Genomic DNA, 17,088 nt, shown 5'->3' with positions numbered 1-17,088 from the left:
AGCAATCGCACTATCACGCTTGACTTCCATCACGAATAAATTTTTTTCTGAATACAATAGATCAAAATGCTTTTGTACGCTTGTAAACAATTAAATGAACAATCACTGGAATAAATCTGTCATCTGTCTAATGAGCGGTTTAGAAATGATAGCGGTCTGAAATTGGTTGCAATACATATCAGCCACCCTGTATATATATTTATTTATAATAAAATTGTTTCTTGGGCATCCATCCAGTAATTAAAAAACAGTTTTATTGAAAAATGTTTTTATTTAGAGAACATACGTTTCGGGTCTTGATTTGACCCATCTTCAGTGCTATAATTAAATAATTCAGGGTTACAAATTAAAACAATATAAAAAATACATAATTAACAACCAAAAATAAGTAAAACAATGTATATGAAAAGTATATATGAAAAACAACCATAAAATAAACAAATGTAAAGAAACTCACCATACAAATAAATTTTGAAAAACAACACAAAGACACAAAATTGCACGAAAAAATAAATAAATGTGAAATAAAAAATTGATGATACGTCTAGTTATGAAAAATTAAAAAAAAATGTAAAATTGAAATAAATGATATATTTTATTATAAAAAAGCTTATTCCAAACGAACATGTTGTTAGTTTGGAAATTGTATTACGAGTGTGTACGAGAGTAAAATGTGTGCGTAAGTGTTTGCGGAAAATAGTGGAAACTGTATCGTCATTGGTGAGAGAACGGGATAGAGAGAATTTTAGTGGTTTCATATTACGAAGATTTTCTCAACGATAATGCGCAGTAGGAACATAGTAAAAATATTGAATGGTAGAGTCTTGGATTTGTGTATATTTTGTAGAGTTTCGAACAAGAATCCAAAAATAATACAAAATAAAAAACAAGAAAAGTTTTTAATAAACAATTTCTTTATTTAATTATTTGTTTACTGTCAACGTTTCGGAACTAGGTACGTTCCATCTTCAGGACATCTGTCAAGAAACATGATCTTGATGAGATTTAAGCAAACAATATGTTTAGTATTAGAAAATAGATTTTTCTTAAATAATAAATTAATTGTAACAAGTAATAATGTACAGAAATATGATAATATGATCAAAAAGAAAATGATAAAAATAAATGAGTGGATTATCAGAACAGGATATTAAAAATGATAGAAATTTTTTGAAAGTTATGGAAAATTTTTTTAAGAAAGGATTAACGATAAAATTGAATTAATTACCTGTATGTTTGAATATACGTTAGCACTTTTTCACTAAACAAGAATTTTTGACAAAAAATGAATTTGTGAGTTATTTTTCCGCCGAATAGTTAACTTTTGTAAATCAAAATTACTAAAAGTGTTGTCTTTTTTTTAAATTATTATTTGAAAACAAATAATATTGTATTCGATGTTATACTATTGGCTTTTGGAAACGAACTAATTGTATTTGCTGGTTCATATGTAACACGTGTAAACACTTGAAACGAGAAATGTGAGATTGTATGTGTGTGTTTTTTCATGTTAGGGAGTAAATACTTAAATTATTGAACTTAAAAGGAAGTCGATATTAATTGTTTGTCAAAAAGTGTAAAAAATTTAAATATGAATCATGTAAGAGGTTGTGATCTGATCTAATGTTGACACTGTTAGAAACATTCATGAGAATAAGACAACTCTCCGCGAATAACCTCCTAAAGATGCAACTTTCATGATATAAAATCTTTGGAGTGAAATTAAATGAATGGGCGTTTTCTATAGAGTGTTGTACTAGGGTACTTTTGAAATTTTTTTGTTTATGGTGGACCACACTTAGTTCATGTTGTCTCATTCTCTTGTGTACATATTGGGAGGTTTGTCCAATATATTGAAAAGCACAGTCATTACAAGAAACAGAATATACTACATTAGTATTGAGATTGGATGGGGTAGGGGATTTAATGTTCATAAAGAATTGGTTGAAGGAGTGTAAGGATGAGCCTGATACTAAAATGTTTTCTTCTAACAAAATTTTGGCAAAATAATAATATAAATCTTCAACGTATGGTATGCTGCAGTAAATAAGATTGGTGTTTTTGATGTTGGTACTGGTATTGGGAGAATTAATTTGTGTTTTTAAAAAAGTTCGTCTTTTTTGAATAACTGAATGAATGAGATTTTTTGGGTAACCATTTTCAATTAGAGTTATTTTTACTAGGGATAAATTTTGTGGATGGAAAGTTTGGTGAGACAACAAAATAGCATGGTCTGTAAGGGAAATAATAGTGTTTATCTTATAGTTTCTGGGACAGTATGAGGAATAGTGTAAGTATCTACCCGACCATGTAGTTTTTCTATACCAATTTGTTCGAATAAAGTTATTAGTGTTGTAAACGGATACATCCAAGAAATTAAGCCTGTTGTTATTTTGTAGTTCATGTGCGAAAATTATATTATTGTTAAAGTTATTGAAGAGATCTAGTACTGTGTTTATATGATTTTTGTTAATGATAAAAAAAAGTGTCATCTACATATCTAATATAAAAGTTAATTTGAAATTTTAAAGTTGAGAAAACGGAAATTTCTAGTGTTTGTAAAACTAAGTCGATGATTCCGGGAGATAAGGAACATCCCATAGCTGCGCCTTTAATTTGAGAATGAAAGTTGTCTTGGCAATGGAAATAGGAGTAATTTAAAATAGTGTTGATAATATGAGTGAAGACTGTTTTCGGAAAGTCAGTAAAGTTACAAATTGTGTGCCAACGTTTATCGATTGAGTTTAGGATTAATTCATGTGGGACACATGTAAAAAGGTTGACGACATCTAAGCTTAGAAATAAGTGATTTTCAGGGATGTTGCGGTTATTAATTAAATTCACAAATTGGTACGAATTCTTGACATAATAGGGAGAATTGATTGTAATATTTTTAGGACATCAGAAATGAGTTTCGAAATATTGTAAAAAGGAGAGCCAATGTAGGAGACAATCGGTCTGAAAGAGCATTCAGGTTTGTGTATTTTTGGAAGACAGTACATCTTAGGGGAGATAGGGTGTTGTATTTTTAGGTTAAAAGCAAAATTCTCAGAAATAGTAAAAATATATACATGTGTAAGACATCCATAATCAAATCCAAAAAATGTGAATAAAGAGAAAATTATTAAGAAAAAGTATAGATATTAACAGAAAAACGATAATAGTTATGGAACGATAATAGTTACAATAAAAAATTAATATAACATATATATGTATATATAAACGCAAAACAATAAATGCATATATGTATACACATACACATACACATATATGTAAACACATGTAACACATATAAATGTACAAAACATATGCAAACACATATATACATACATATAAACACATACATATACATGTGCATACCCACATACATCTACAAACATATACATGTAAACATATATATATACATGCACATATACACATACATACACATACTTACATATATATATACATGTATATATACACATATATACATATATACATATATATATATATATATATATATATATATATAACATACAAAAAATAAATGTTAGGATATATTGCGCATATTGAAAAAAATATTTGAAACATCGCGGTAAATATTGCAAAGAGAAGCCGAATCAAATCGTTTGTTAATAGAAGGTAATATTTGTATGAAAATACTCTCAGCGAACTTTCTGCGTAAAGTGTTAGCTTCTCGATGAATAACTTTTGGATTGGTGAAATTAAAAGAATGTTTAAATTTGGAGACATGCTCGGTGATCATGGTTTTATTTTGTTTCCTGTTCAAACTATTAAGAGAAATTGTGAAGTTTCTCCAACATAACAGCTTGAACAATCATTACAATCAATGATTATATATATATACATTTTTTGGATTTGATTATGGATGTCTTACACATGTATATATTTTTACTATTTCTGAGAATTTTGCTTTTAACCTAAAAATACAACACCCTATCTCCCCTAAGATGTACTGTCTTCCAAAAATACACAAACCTGAATGCTCTTTCAGACCGATTGTCTCCTACATTGGCTCTCCTTTTTACAATATTTCGAAACTCATTTCTGATGTCCTAAAAATATTACAATCAATTCTCCCTATTATGTCAAGAATTCGTACTAATTTGTGAATTTAATTAATAACCGCAACATCCCTGAAAATCACTTATTTCTAAGCTTAGATGTCGTCAACCTTTTTACATGTGTCCCACATGAATTAATCCTAAACTCAATCGATAAACGTTGGCACACAATTTGTAACTTTACTGACTTTCCGAAAACAGTCTTCACTCATATTATCAACACTATTTTAAATTACTCCTATTTCCATTGCCAAGACAACTTTCATTCTCAAATTAAAGGCGCAGCTATGGGATGTTCCTTATCTCCCGGAATCATCGACTTAGTTTTACAAACACTAGAAATTTCCGTTTTCTCAACTTTAAAATTTCAAATTAACTTTTATATTAGATATGTAGATGACACTTTTTTTTATCATTAACAAAAATCATATAAACACAGTACTAGATCTCTTCAATAACTTTAACAATAATATAATTTTCGCACATGAACTACAAAATAACAACAGGCTTAATTTCTTGGATGTATCCGTTTACAACACTAATAACTTTATTCGAACAAATTGGTATAGAAAAACTACATGGTCGGGTAGATACTTACACTATTCCTCATACTGTCCCAGAAACTATAAGATAAACACTATTATTTTCCTTACAGACCATGCTATTTTGTTGTCTCACCAAACTTTCCATCCACAAAATTTATCCCTAGTAAAAATAACTCTAATTGAAAATGGTTACCCAAAAAATCTCATTCATTCAGTTATTCAAAAAAGACGAACTTTCTTAAAAACACAAATTAATTCTCCCAATACCAGTACTAACATCAAAAACACCAATCTTATTTACTGCAGCATACCATACGTTGAAGATTTATATTATTATTTTGCCAAAATTTTGTTAGAAGAAAACATTTTAGTATCAGGCTCATCCTTACACTCCTTCAACCAATTCTTTACGAACATTAAATCCCCTACCCCATCCAATCTCAATACTAATGTAGTATATTCTGTTTCTTGTAATGACTGTGCTTTTCAATATATTGGACAAACCTCCCAATATGTACACAAGAGAATGAGACAACATGAACTAAGTGTGGTCCACCATAAACAAAAAAATTTCAAAAGTACCCTAGTACAACACTCTATAGAAAACGCCCATTCATTTAATTTCACTCCAAAGATTTTATATCATGAAAGTTGCATCTTTAGAAGGTTATTCGCGGAGAGTTGTCTCATTCTCATAAATGTTTCTAACAGTGTCAACATTAGATCAGATCACAACCTATTACATGATTCATATTTAAATTTTTTACACTTTTTGACAAACAATTAATATCGACTTCCTTTTAAGATCAACAATTTAAGTATTCACACCCTAAAATATAAAAACACACACATACAATCTCACATCTCTCGTTCAAGTGTTTACACGTGTTACAAAGGACACACCATTTTCAATTAGTTAATTTTCAAAAGCCAATCGAACAACATCCAGAGAACAATATTATTTGTGTTTTCAAATAATAATTTTAAAAAAGACAAATCTTTTAGTAATTTTGATTTACAAAATCTAATTATTCGGCGGAAAATTAACTCACAAATTCATTTTTGTTAAAAAAGCTTGTTTAGTGAAAAAGTGCTAACAAATATTCAAACATACAGGTAATTAATTCAACTTTGTCATTAACCTTTTCTTAAAAAATTTCCATAACTTTCAAAAAATTTTCTATTATGTTTAATATCCTGTTCTGATAATCCACTCATTTATTTTTATCATTTTTATCATTTTCATTTTGAACATATTATCATATTTCTGTACATTATTATATTTTTTTTTTGCGATTAATTCATTATTTAAGAAAAATCTATTTTCTTTTCCTAAACATATTGTTTGCTAAAATCTCATCAAGATCATGTTTCTTGACAGATGTCTTGAAGATGGAACGTACCTAGTTCCGAAACGTCGACAATAAACAAATAATTAAATAAAGAAATTGTTTTTTTAAAAACTTTTCTTGTTTTTTATTTTGTATTATTTTTGGATTCTTGTTCGAAACTCTACAAAATATATATATACATATATATATATATACATATATATATATATATACATATATATATATATATACATATATATATATACATACATATATATATATATATATATATATATATATATATGGAGGTGTGGTCCATATTAAATACCATAATTATCCAAATTGTAGTCATAATAAATTTTATGAAATATTATGTTTTATACTTTGTTTATTTAATGTATGATTAGTATTGACGACACCATGTGTTATCATATTTATCATTTATAAAATATAGTTGGTATTTACTTATTTACAATCAAAAAGAAAAAGATTCAAGAATTTTAATTTTGGCAAATTCGAGTGGGGATAAACAAAAGCCAGGTCAGATCTGACACTTGAATTAATTTTGTTTTTTTCCGTGCTGTCACTATATGGGCCTATCTGTCCAGTAGACATGTGATGCGTGTTGACGAGCCGCGATGCGTGTTGACAACCCGCTACATCACTCCGCCCTAATGAAAAAGATTGTTTTGCATCTCTGACTGCCATCTTGAATTTCCTTGTAAATTTCTTTTGGTTGAGATTGTGTGATAATTTTATTTGCTTGTGGCCGTGGCCGTTTTGAATGCCGTGTTGGCTTGGTTAGTTTGTTGATTGTTTACGTGGCCCTTCGCTGGTGAGTTAGCGGTTGAGTAGATGTGGCTCTTCGCTGGTGAGTTAGCGGCTGAGTATATTTGACACTTCGCGGGTGAGTTAGCGGTTGAGTGTATGTGGCCCTTCGCTGGTGAGTTAGCGGTTGAGTATATGTGGCCCTTCGCTGGTGAGTTAGCGGTCGAGTATATGTGGCCCTTTGCTGGTGAGTTAGCGGTTGAGTGTATGTGGCCCTTCGCTGGTGAGTTAGCGGATGAGTAGCGGTTGCCGATGATTGCTGGTGCTCCCTGTCCTCTGCCGTGGTGCTTATAATCGACTCATTTTCCATGATAATGAGGGATTTATTGAGCACGTGTTGTTGTTGATCTTGAAGTGCGTGGTCGGAGTCTCAGTTGTATGCTTAGAATGCTCTTCGAATTATGGCAGTTGTGAGCCATTTATATTAATTATTAATATTCTTAAAGAATCTTTTCTTCATAATTTATAAGACTTCAATTTTTTTTTTTTTTGTGTTACTTCAAAATATGTCTTGATCTTCTTACCTTCTTTTATGTGTGTTACTAGTTCACTCTCGGGGTCACCAAAATATGGAAGCGTTGTGGTGCTCCGTAATTAATACCAGAATGATCCAAATTGTAGTCATAATAAATTTTATGAAATATTATGTTTTATACTTTGTTTATTTAATGTATGATTAGTATTGACGACACCATGTGTTATCATATTTATCATTTATAAAATATAGTTGGTATTTACTTATTTACAATCAAAAAGAAAAAGATTCAAGAATTTTAATTTTGGCAAATTCGACTAGGGATAAACAAAAGCCAGGTCAGATCTGACACTTGAATTAATTTTGTTTTTTTCCGTGCTGTCACTATATGGGCCTATCTGTCCAGTAGACATGTGATGCGTGTTGACGAGCCGCGATGCGTGTTGACAACCCGCTACATATATATATATATATATATATATATATATATATATGTGTGTGTGTGTAAGTTCTTCAAGGGCAATACATCAAATAAAAGACAAAGATTTAGAAGTTAATATTTAATTGTTCCTTCATATATATATATATATATATATATATATATATATATATATATATATATATATGTATGTATATTTAAGAGTAACTAGCAGCCTATTAGTCGAAAGAAAAAAATGTAAAACGTATTTAAAACCTTTTATTTATACGTTTCGACACAAGTAGCGTGTCATCATTCAGCAACACCAGGACAAAAACACAAAAAAAATTTGCAAACGACTCGACTGTTCTGTAACAGTGTTTTGACAGAACAGTCGAGTCGTTTATACAGTTTATAACTTTGTTCAAAATTTTTTTAATTTTTTGTGGGTATTCATCATTTTTATTTTTCCATAAAACTATCATGATATAATGTTAATTTTCTAAAAAAAAATGTGTTTTTGTCCTGGTGTTGCTGCATGATGAAACGCATCTTGTGTCGAAACGTATAAATAAAAGGTTTTAAATACGTTTTACATTTTTTTTCTTTCGACTAATAGGCTGCTAGTTACTCTTTTTAAATACTTTTTAAAAAGTTACTCGTTTTAAATACTTTTTACATTTTTGTATTTCGACGAATGGGCTGCTAGTTACTCTTAAATATGTTTCAACGTCGAAAAAACTATCAAGATATATATATATATATATATATATATATACTAGATGACCCGACAGACGCTGTCCTGTACCCACATCTACGTTTTTTCAATATCCTATACTAATAATTACCGTTCAGTCAAAAATAATAATTATTGTTTTTCGAATTACTATTTACACCAATATATGAGTGATGTTCAATGTAGAGCTGGTTCAAATAAAATGAATCTCAATTCCCACAGTTATACTTTAATTATCCGTTTAACAAATATTAAAATATGTTTAAATACAATTGTATATTAAAAATTATACACTGCAATGTATAAAACAAATTTATTTCCAATAGCTCCATTTATTTTATTGCAATACTTTTAGTCATACCTGTAGATGTGGATGTATAAATGAATGATTTTTTGTTTATTCACGACTAAAACATAGATTTTCCGAATTTATCACACAAAAATCATCGTCTGCCTTTGTGATGTATTTATTATCATAACATAGATACACGTGTTGAAAATTGAAATTTTTTAAAAAGTACAACAAATTCAGAAAGAATTTGTATATAGCATTGCCGGTAAAGGTACAATATCACCTTGGATTTTTCTATCCAAAATAATTGCTTCAATAATGTTGCCTACAATTTTTATAATTTCGTACCATACTTTAACTGGCTTTTAGTAATATTAATATCTAAATTACATTTTTCTCACTAATAATTCAATTTGTTAGTACTTAAGTACCAACATTAGTACTTAAGTTCATATTTGAAGTGAATTAATTTGTCAAATTTTGTTCACATGTGCTCTATTCAACCTACAATCAACAAAATTATTGAAGTTGATATTTTGTTGAAATATGCTAATCTTAATAATAAGTTCAGAAGTAAAACAATTTGCACTCCGTCACCACCCCCCGCATTAATTGGATTATAATTATTTTAAATTTTTAACTTCCCGTAGGGCAAGTTATAGTAATCGCAAAAAAATCGAAAATGAAAATTTTTATATATCTTTACGTTTCGAAGGTTTCTGAACATTTTGGCATACCATAGAAAATGGATGTATGTGTGTGTGTGTGTGTGTGTATGTGTGTGTATGTATGTGCGGATACAAATTTTCGTCGACGATTTCGGGAACACGAATCAACCGATTTGGATAATTTAAAAAACATTCGATTTGTATTGATAAGGAGACGTGCTGATTAGTTTTTGGCAAAGGTAGGTCTAGCCGTTCCAAAGACACGGGGCTCGGTTTTTAAGAGAACGAAGGCGGTAACTCAGTTTTTAAGAGAACGGAGCGTCCGATTTGAATAATTCAGAAAACATTTTATTTGAATTGACTAAATGAAGAACTGTTCAAAATTTTGGAAAGGCAGGTCCAACGACTTTTGAGATATGGAGGAAAAAGTAAAAAAATGAGCCATTTGGCGGTCAAAAATGATCATTAGACATATGCACATCAAATTATCAGATATTTTTTAGAGATTTTAACAATAAGTATAAATTTTGTTTACATTCCCATGGGTTCCCTACCAATGTTTACGCGTTAGACGGCGATGCGGCGCTTACGCGCTTTAATATTTCGTCTTTATGCAGTGAAAGCAGTACGATTGCTTTGAAAAAACCTTCAGAATTTCCAAAATATGTCAAAATGAAGAAAACATTTTTCTTTTCAAAAAAAAAATTGTTTTCAAAAAAAAAAAAAATTTTTTTAAAAAAGTAATTTTTTGTCAAATTTATAGTTTCTCAAAAATCTAATTTTTTCGAAGTAAATTTTTTTCAAAAATGTTAATTGTTTTTAAAATATAATAATTTTTGGTACGGGAAGTTCCAGCAATTTGCCTTAAGGCACGATGCCTTAATTGCCTTAAGACAAAATTCCACTTACAGCTAGTTAATTATAGTTTAGTTTAGTTTAGAAATCATAAGCTATTTGGAGATCGTTTGTACTAAAGTTGTGGTATTTTCTAGAATTCATCAAGATCTCTTAAACCAAGTTAATTCTAGAAAGAATACGATTTTTAAGTTTGGTGGAAATGGCACTCATAAACTATTTCATTTAAATGAAAAATTGTATGCGTCTTTTATCTGCATTATAGCTCACTCGTTATACTCGCAAAAGTACTAATTTTGAAGCTTATTTTAAGTACTATAAAACCCCATTTTCATATCCAGCCTTATATTGTTCCTAGAACACTTTATAGAACACCGATTTATTAAGATTTTCGTTAAAATGTATATTTTTAGAAATATTCACAAAAAACGATAAAAAACGCAAAAAAAAACAAATTTTTAGTAGCCAGTAACTTGAAAAGTAATTTCTTTTTTGAAACACATTATTAAACATTTTGAAAGAGATACAATTGCGCCGATGAAAAGGGACGTCATTGCCCCCCGCCCCCCGGGAAGTGGCAAAGGAGTATAAATTATTTTCACTTTTAAACTTGAGAGTAAGATGAACCTGATTCCAAAATTCCATGCAAATTGGAGCGCATTAAAAATATTCAGACCCAAAACTCTCCATTGACTTGAGTAAATATTTCGTATCCAATGACAAACATATGAATTTTTGACACAATGAAACTTCTAGATAATTTTCTTAGAAAGTAAATTATTTTTGTATTGTGATTTAATAAAGTACTTTATCAGTTTTACTCCTGGTGTACGCGTATAGTTGATTTTAGTGACTGTATATTTTTTCGTGTTCTGTAACCTACATTTGTACACTGTAACCCCGGAGCAAAAATTAGAATTCCACAACGATAGCCACTCGGCCAGTCTGCTACTGATAATTAAAAGCATTGCAAACTATGCATGCCGCGCGCTGCTAAAATAAAAACTTTAATTATTTTTTATAATTAAACCGCTTTTCATAGGCCTCTAATATTTTACCACGTTCAGTTTGGGCATCAAATCTACCATTGTGCCAAGTTTCATCAAAATCCGAGACGAGCAACGCGCGGGTTCTCCTTCTAAGAAGAAGTGTGGTTGACCGCCGGGTTGCCATTTAAAGCAAAACTAGAGATTTACAGGGTGGCGGCTGAAATGTATTGCAACCAATTTCAGATCGCTATCATTTCTAAACCGCTCATCAGACAGATGACAGATTTATTCTAGTGATTGATCATTCAGCTGTTTACAAGCGTACAAAAGCATTTTGCTCTATTGCATTCAGAAAAAAGTGATTCGTGATGGAAGTCAAGCGTGATATTGCAATTGCTTCATATTTGGCTGGAAAACCTTAAGTGGCTATCTTTAGAGCCCTCTAGCATTTAAATGCAAACATATATTTTGTTTCTCGTACCATATCTCGTAGCCGTGACACACTCAGTGTTGCACCGCGTCCAAAAAGTGGACGAAAAAAAACACTAACAATACCAGAAATGATCCAAAAAGTATAGGCAACAATCGATCGAAATTCGTGTCGAAGTGGTAAAAAAATGGCTCGTGAGATGAAAATATCGCAAAAGCGGATGCAAAACATATTGAAGAATGAGTTTGGACTAAAGCTATTGAAGTTCTAAAAAGTGCAAGAGCTTAACGATGCACAAAAAAAGTTAGACGGGAAGGAGTCAAGGGGTTGCTTCGCTTGCACAAAAGTGGCTAGTTATCGAATTTGTTTTTCTCAGATGGAAAGTCATTCCAAATCGAGCAGTTTGTGAGCAAACAAAATGATAGGGTTTACTTGCAAAAAGGGTCAGCCAAAAATTTACACCTTCGTTTGGCCACCAGCACTCAAGCGCCGCCGACGGTAATGGTGTGAACCACCGTAACGGCCGATGGTGACATTCATCGACGCTCTTATTCATCGACCGTGGGATCATGCCGAAATTATCGGGAAAATGTCTTAAAGGCAGTATTGAAGTCCTGAGTAGACAAAAATTTTGGCCGCAGACCATGGGCATTCCAACAGGACTCAGCACCATCAAACTCAGCACGCGTCTACCGAAAATGGCTTAAAAAGAGTTTTTTTGCTTCATTTCCATCGCACAATAGCCACTAAAATCTCTGGATCTGAATTTGTTGGACTTTTGTGCCTTGGATATTTTGGACAGTAAAATTCGCACTAAAAAATACCAAAGTGTCGATCATCCCAAGAAGGCGCCTCGTCGGGAATGGGCCAAAATACCCCAGAGCCACTTTCGTGCAGCGTGTTATGGTTTATCTGCCGTTTGAAGGCCATAATTCGTGCCAAAGGTGGCCGATTAGGTTTAAGTTTGATTAATTATATTCATACACATTGTTAAAAACAAATGCAATTTCTATTTAGAATACATATTTCATAAGCACATTTTTTATAAATATTACACTTAGTACAACCTTCGTATGAAACTTTGTAAAAAGAATTCTGTTATAGTTGCAATCATTATTAATTTAATCACTAATAATATTAATTTAATACATTTTTAACATATTTTACTTTTTTGTTTACTATTTTCATACTATCACATCTTGCCAGTGTAAAGGTTCAGGTAGTTCATTCAAGCAGTCCTTATTAACTCCAACGACAAATAAGCTATTTTAAAAGTTATATAAAAAAAAACTAGTTGAAAGTGGCATTTTGCCTTAAAGTATGTTGCATAACTTGCAAAAACTTCCTAAAATGTGTTATAATTGACTTTACTAAGCGGAATTAAGATTTTAGATATTTAGATAAAATTTTCAATTTTCATTTCCAGTTTTCGCTTTCACTTAATTCGATAAATTGCAATTTTTAATTGATATCTATCAACCGCATTTATGATATCTATAATTATATTAATCATGGTGCACAGGCACGAATGCTTGCATGTCCTAAAATTGTAGCTTATTAATCCAAACTTTAATTAAATTCAACCAACTTTTGTAGAATTGTATGAACTTTATCGACAAAATATAGCTACTAGTTTTTTCTATCTTTGAATATTTTTTTAACTTCCCTTAGGGTAGTTATAGCAATGGGCCGAAAATCGAAATTGAAAATTTTTGCATTTCTCCACGTTTTGATGGTTTCTGAACATTTTGGCATACCTCAAAAAAAATGGATGTGTGTGTGTTTCGGACGCACGGATCAACCGATTTGAATGGTTTAAAAAACATTCGATTCCTAATGATAGGGAGATGTGCTGATTAGTTTTTGGCAAAGGCAGGTCCAGCCGTTATGGAGATAAAGGGCAAAGAGTGCAAAAAATAGAAATCGAGTTTTTGAGAGAACGGAGCATCCGATTTGAATGATCTAAAAAGCATTCAATTAGGAATAATTGGGAGAAGTGGTTATTAGTTTTTGGAAAAGGCAGTCCCAGCCATTTCAAAGATACAGAGCTAAATGTACAAAGAACGCCAGTTTTTGAGAGAAATAAGCATCCGAATTGGATGATTCCGCTTGTGTTGACAAAACAATTGCTTTTGAAAAAAAAATTAATTTCACTTTTTTTTTGTATATCGAAAATAATTCAAATCTGAATTTTTATTCTGGCTAAAGTTTTAAAGCTCACTTATATACTTTAAATAAATATTTTTGACTTTGTGATTCAGTTTATATAATTCTTATAAATATTAGACAATGTTACAGTATTTATAATAATCTATTTGAAAACATTTAATATTCCTCGAACATTTCGTTAAGGTACGGGAAGTTCCAGCAATTTGCCTTAAGGCATGATGCCATGCACCCCACTAGTTAATATTTTAGTTTGTTCTACAAGACCATGATATATATCGCACAAAAAGTTTCATAGAATCGTCAATTTTTTTTTTCAACAAATTACAAAAAAAACGGTCCGGCGAATCTTCATCAAAAACTAATCAGTATCAATCACAACCAATATCTTTGGAACAACTCTTTTTTAAAACTCGAATTAGGATTGTGAGCTAAAGCGAGGGTAAAAACTTTCACACTTTTTCACGGATTACAAAGAAATGGCTCGTATGATCGTCGCACAAAACTGAGAAACGATAATCCTCGTCGAGATACATCGATTGGCTTTTAAATTTTTGAAATCGATTCAGGCGTTTTTAAGCAAATGTCGAAAGTTTTAATTTTGACAAACGCCAAAAAACGATACTAATTTTTGCACAATTTTTTAAAATTAAACGGTAAACTTGTCGTAGGACCGTAACATTTCAGTATGATCAAGACTATGGAATCTACTAGACATGGGTAACTCACTCCAGAGTTATCACTCCGATACAACTCCTCCCTCGGAGTGAATCCGAGTGGAGTCGTCTCACAGGATTTGTCATATTCGACTTCCCTAAACTGGTACTAAACTGTTAACATGTGCAGATATTTGCTTGACATTTTTACTAATACAAAGTCCTTTTCTCGTCTCACAGCCTGTTTTAGGATCTTCCAGGTATATAATGTCTCAAAACAATGCTATTATGTATTCTATATTCTGTATACGATAATGTTTGTGAATAAATCAATAGTATACAACCAGCTAAAAAATATTTAGTATTATATTATAACATTTACACAAATATGATTTTATAATTGTGTGAAAGTAATAGTACGCAAATCAAAATACCTGATGTGTAATTAATTCTCGAAAGGGAAATAATAAAACAATGTGAGGTATTTATTATTTTGTGAAAAATATTATACACAGAGATTTGTTCCTATTTCATATATAAGGTTCACTGCATTATTTTCATCTAAAAATAAACATATTCAAAGAACGCACAAAACTGAAAAACGCTAGCCGTCATCGAGATAGAAATAGAAATAGAAATTATGTTTTACATAATTTCTATAACGATACATTGAATGGCTTTTAAATTTTTGAAATTGGTCCAGCCGTTTTTGAGAAAAAGTCAATTCACGACAAAAAATCTGTTCTCACACACACATACTTTTACCTACGTTTGTTTGTTGTTTCTCATTCGATTCAAAATGGCTTGAAACGTCAAGAAAACATAAAATTAGCAAATCGGATTTTTTATGAAAACAAACTTTTGCTCTGGCAAGTTAAAAAATATAAAACAATTAAAGAATAATTTTTAACGACGATTGAACAAAAATATAAACTTTAAATATATATCAAATTTAAACTCAAAATAAAAAAATCAAACTTGAAATAGAAGTTACAATTCTACTGTGGAAATCAAGTGGGCAATGGAATTTGTGAAAAACAAATTATCATGCCGTGACATTTTGATTATATTAGTTTGATAATTTTGATAATTGACATTTTAATATATTTTTATAAACATAGAAATATCTTTTTATAAATTTATATATTTGTTGTTTGTGTTGTTTATAGTGTATATATGTGTTGTTGTTAGAACTGGATTTAGATACTTCATCCAAGATGTCCTCATCGACTCCAGTCAATCAAACAGTAAGCTCTATTAAAGGTTCAGGCAATTCAACTCTACACTACTAAATCAACTGCCCTCATCGACTCCAATCATTCAAACAATAAGCTTTTATGAAGATTTAGGCAATTCAATCCTGCACTATTGAATCAACTGCCCTCATCGAACCAACTGTCCGAGATACTCCATCGACAAGTTCGTATGATGCTTTACTAACATCGATGATCATGCCAGATGACTCTTATCCAGTTGTGGTGGGCTACGATTGGTTCATACCTTCATGAATTTGAGAAAAGATTTCATGTCCTAAAAGATGTAAATTTCGAACCTCTGCTACAATCTGCCTTTCCACCAAATAAATATAACGTGTTGACGTGCTTATTTGACGTGCTTATTTGAATCAGGTAGACAATGGAATTTGTGAAAAACAAATATTCATGTCATGACATTTTGTATAGTTTGACAATCACATATTTTAATATATTTTTATAAACATATGAATTTACATATTTCTATACTACCAACAAACGTAAATAATCTTTAAAGTCTTTCAAATTAAAAATGCCAACTATCTTGAATCAACTTTTATTGGGAATTTTCTGATTTAGAAGTTTGAAAAAAACATTTAATATACTATTGCAAATTTGTTTGGGTAAATGTTTAATTGAAGCCATCGTTCTTTGAAAAACTGAAAGGACGATTCAAAATCATACCAAAGGTGACGCAAGTTCGATTATAACCCCCACTTTTGTCAGCACTAGTCTCGTCAGAGGTAAATGTAACTAGAGGGTGATGGATTTGTACACAGCCAGCGACCACAATGCAATACTTTGGAAAATATCGTCCAAACAGAATCTTGAAAGACCTATCAAGCAAGTTAACTGCGCTGGTTAGAAAACAAAATCTTTTGACCGAGATGCATTGCTAATAGCTCTTGACGGTAACCCAATCAACACTGGATGCGCGGAAGAAAGGACCAAAACCCTGATGAAAAGAATAACCCAGGCTTGTGATGCCAGTATGCCCCGAAAAGGTGGCATATATTTAAGACCTTCCGCTTATTGGTGGAATGATAACATCAGTATTCTTCGTAAAGAATGTCACAAAAAAGTAGAAAAGCCCAGCGTAGTTATAAGCGCCCTAACAGCGAGGAACTAATCGCAGAGTACAAAAAATCTCGTCAAAAATTGAATAAGGCCATCAAAGAAAGTAAACAGAGATGCTGAAAAGATCTCATTTGTGAGGTGGACAGACACGTTTGGGGTAGGCCTTATAAGGTGGTTATGACACTGCTAAAAAGCAACAAGTGCAGTCACCTACGTGTCCTCATTTTCTTCAGAAAGTTGTAAGTGCGCTGTTTCCACAACAACGCGTTTCAGCTACCAGTTGGCATCAAGTAAACTGGATGGCA

Source organism: Ctenocephalides felis, unplaced genomic scaffold (assembly GCF_003426905.1).
Source record: "Ctenocephalides felis isolate EL2017-DRISC unplaced genomic scaffold, ASM342690v1 CF-g0.4_SCAFFOLD_01492, whole genome shotgun sequence".
Taxonomy (NCBI): domain Eukaryota; kingdom Metazoa; phylum Arthropoda; class Insecta; order Siphonaptera; family Pulicidae; genus Ctenocephalides; species Ctenocephalides felis.
The sequence above is the reverse complement of the archived record's forward strand: the minus strand, read 5'-3'. Positions refer to the sequence as shown.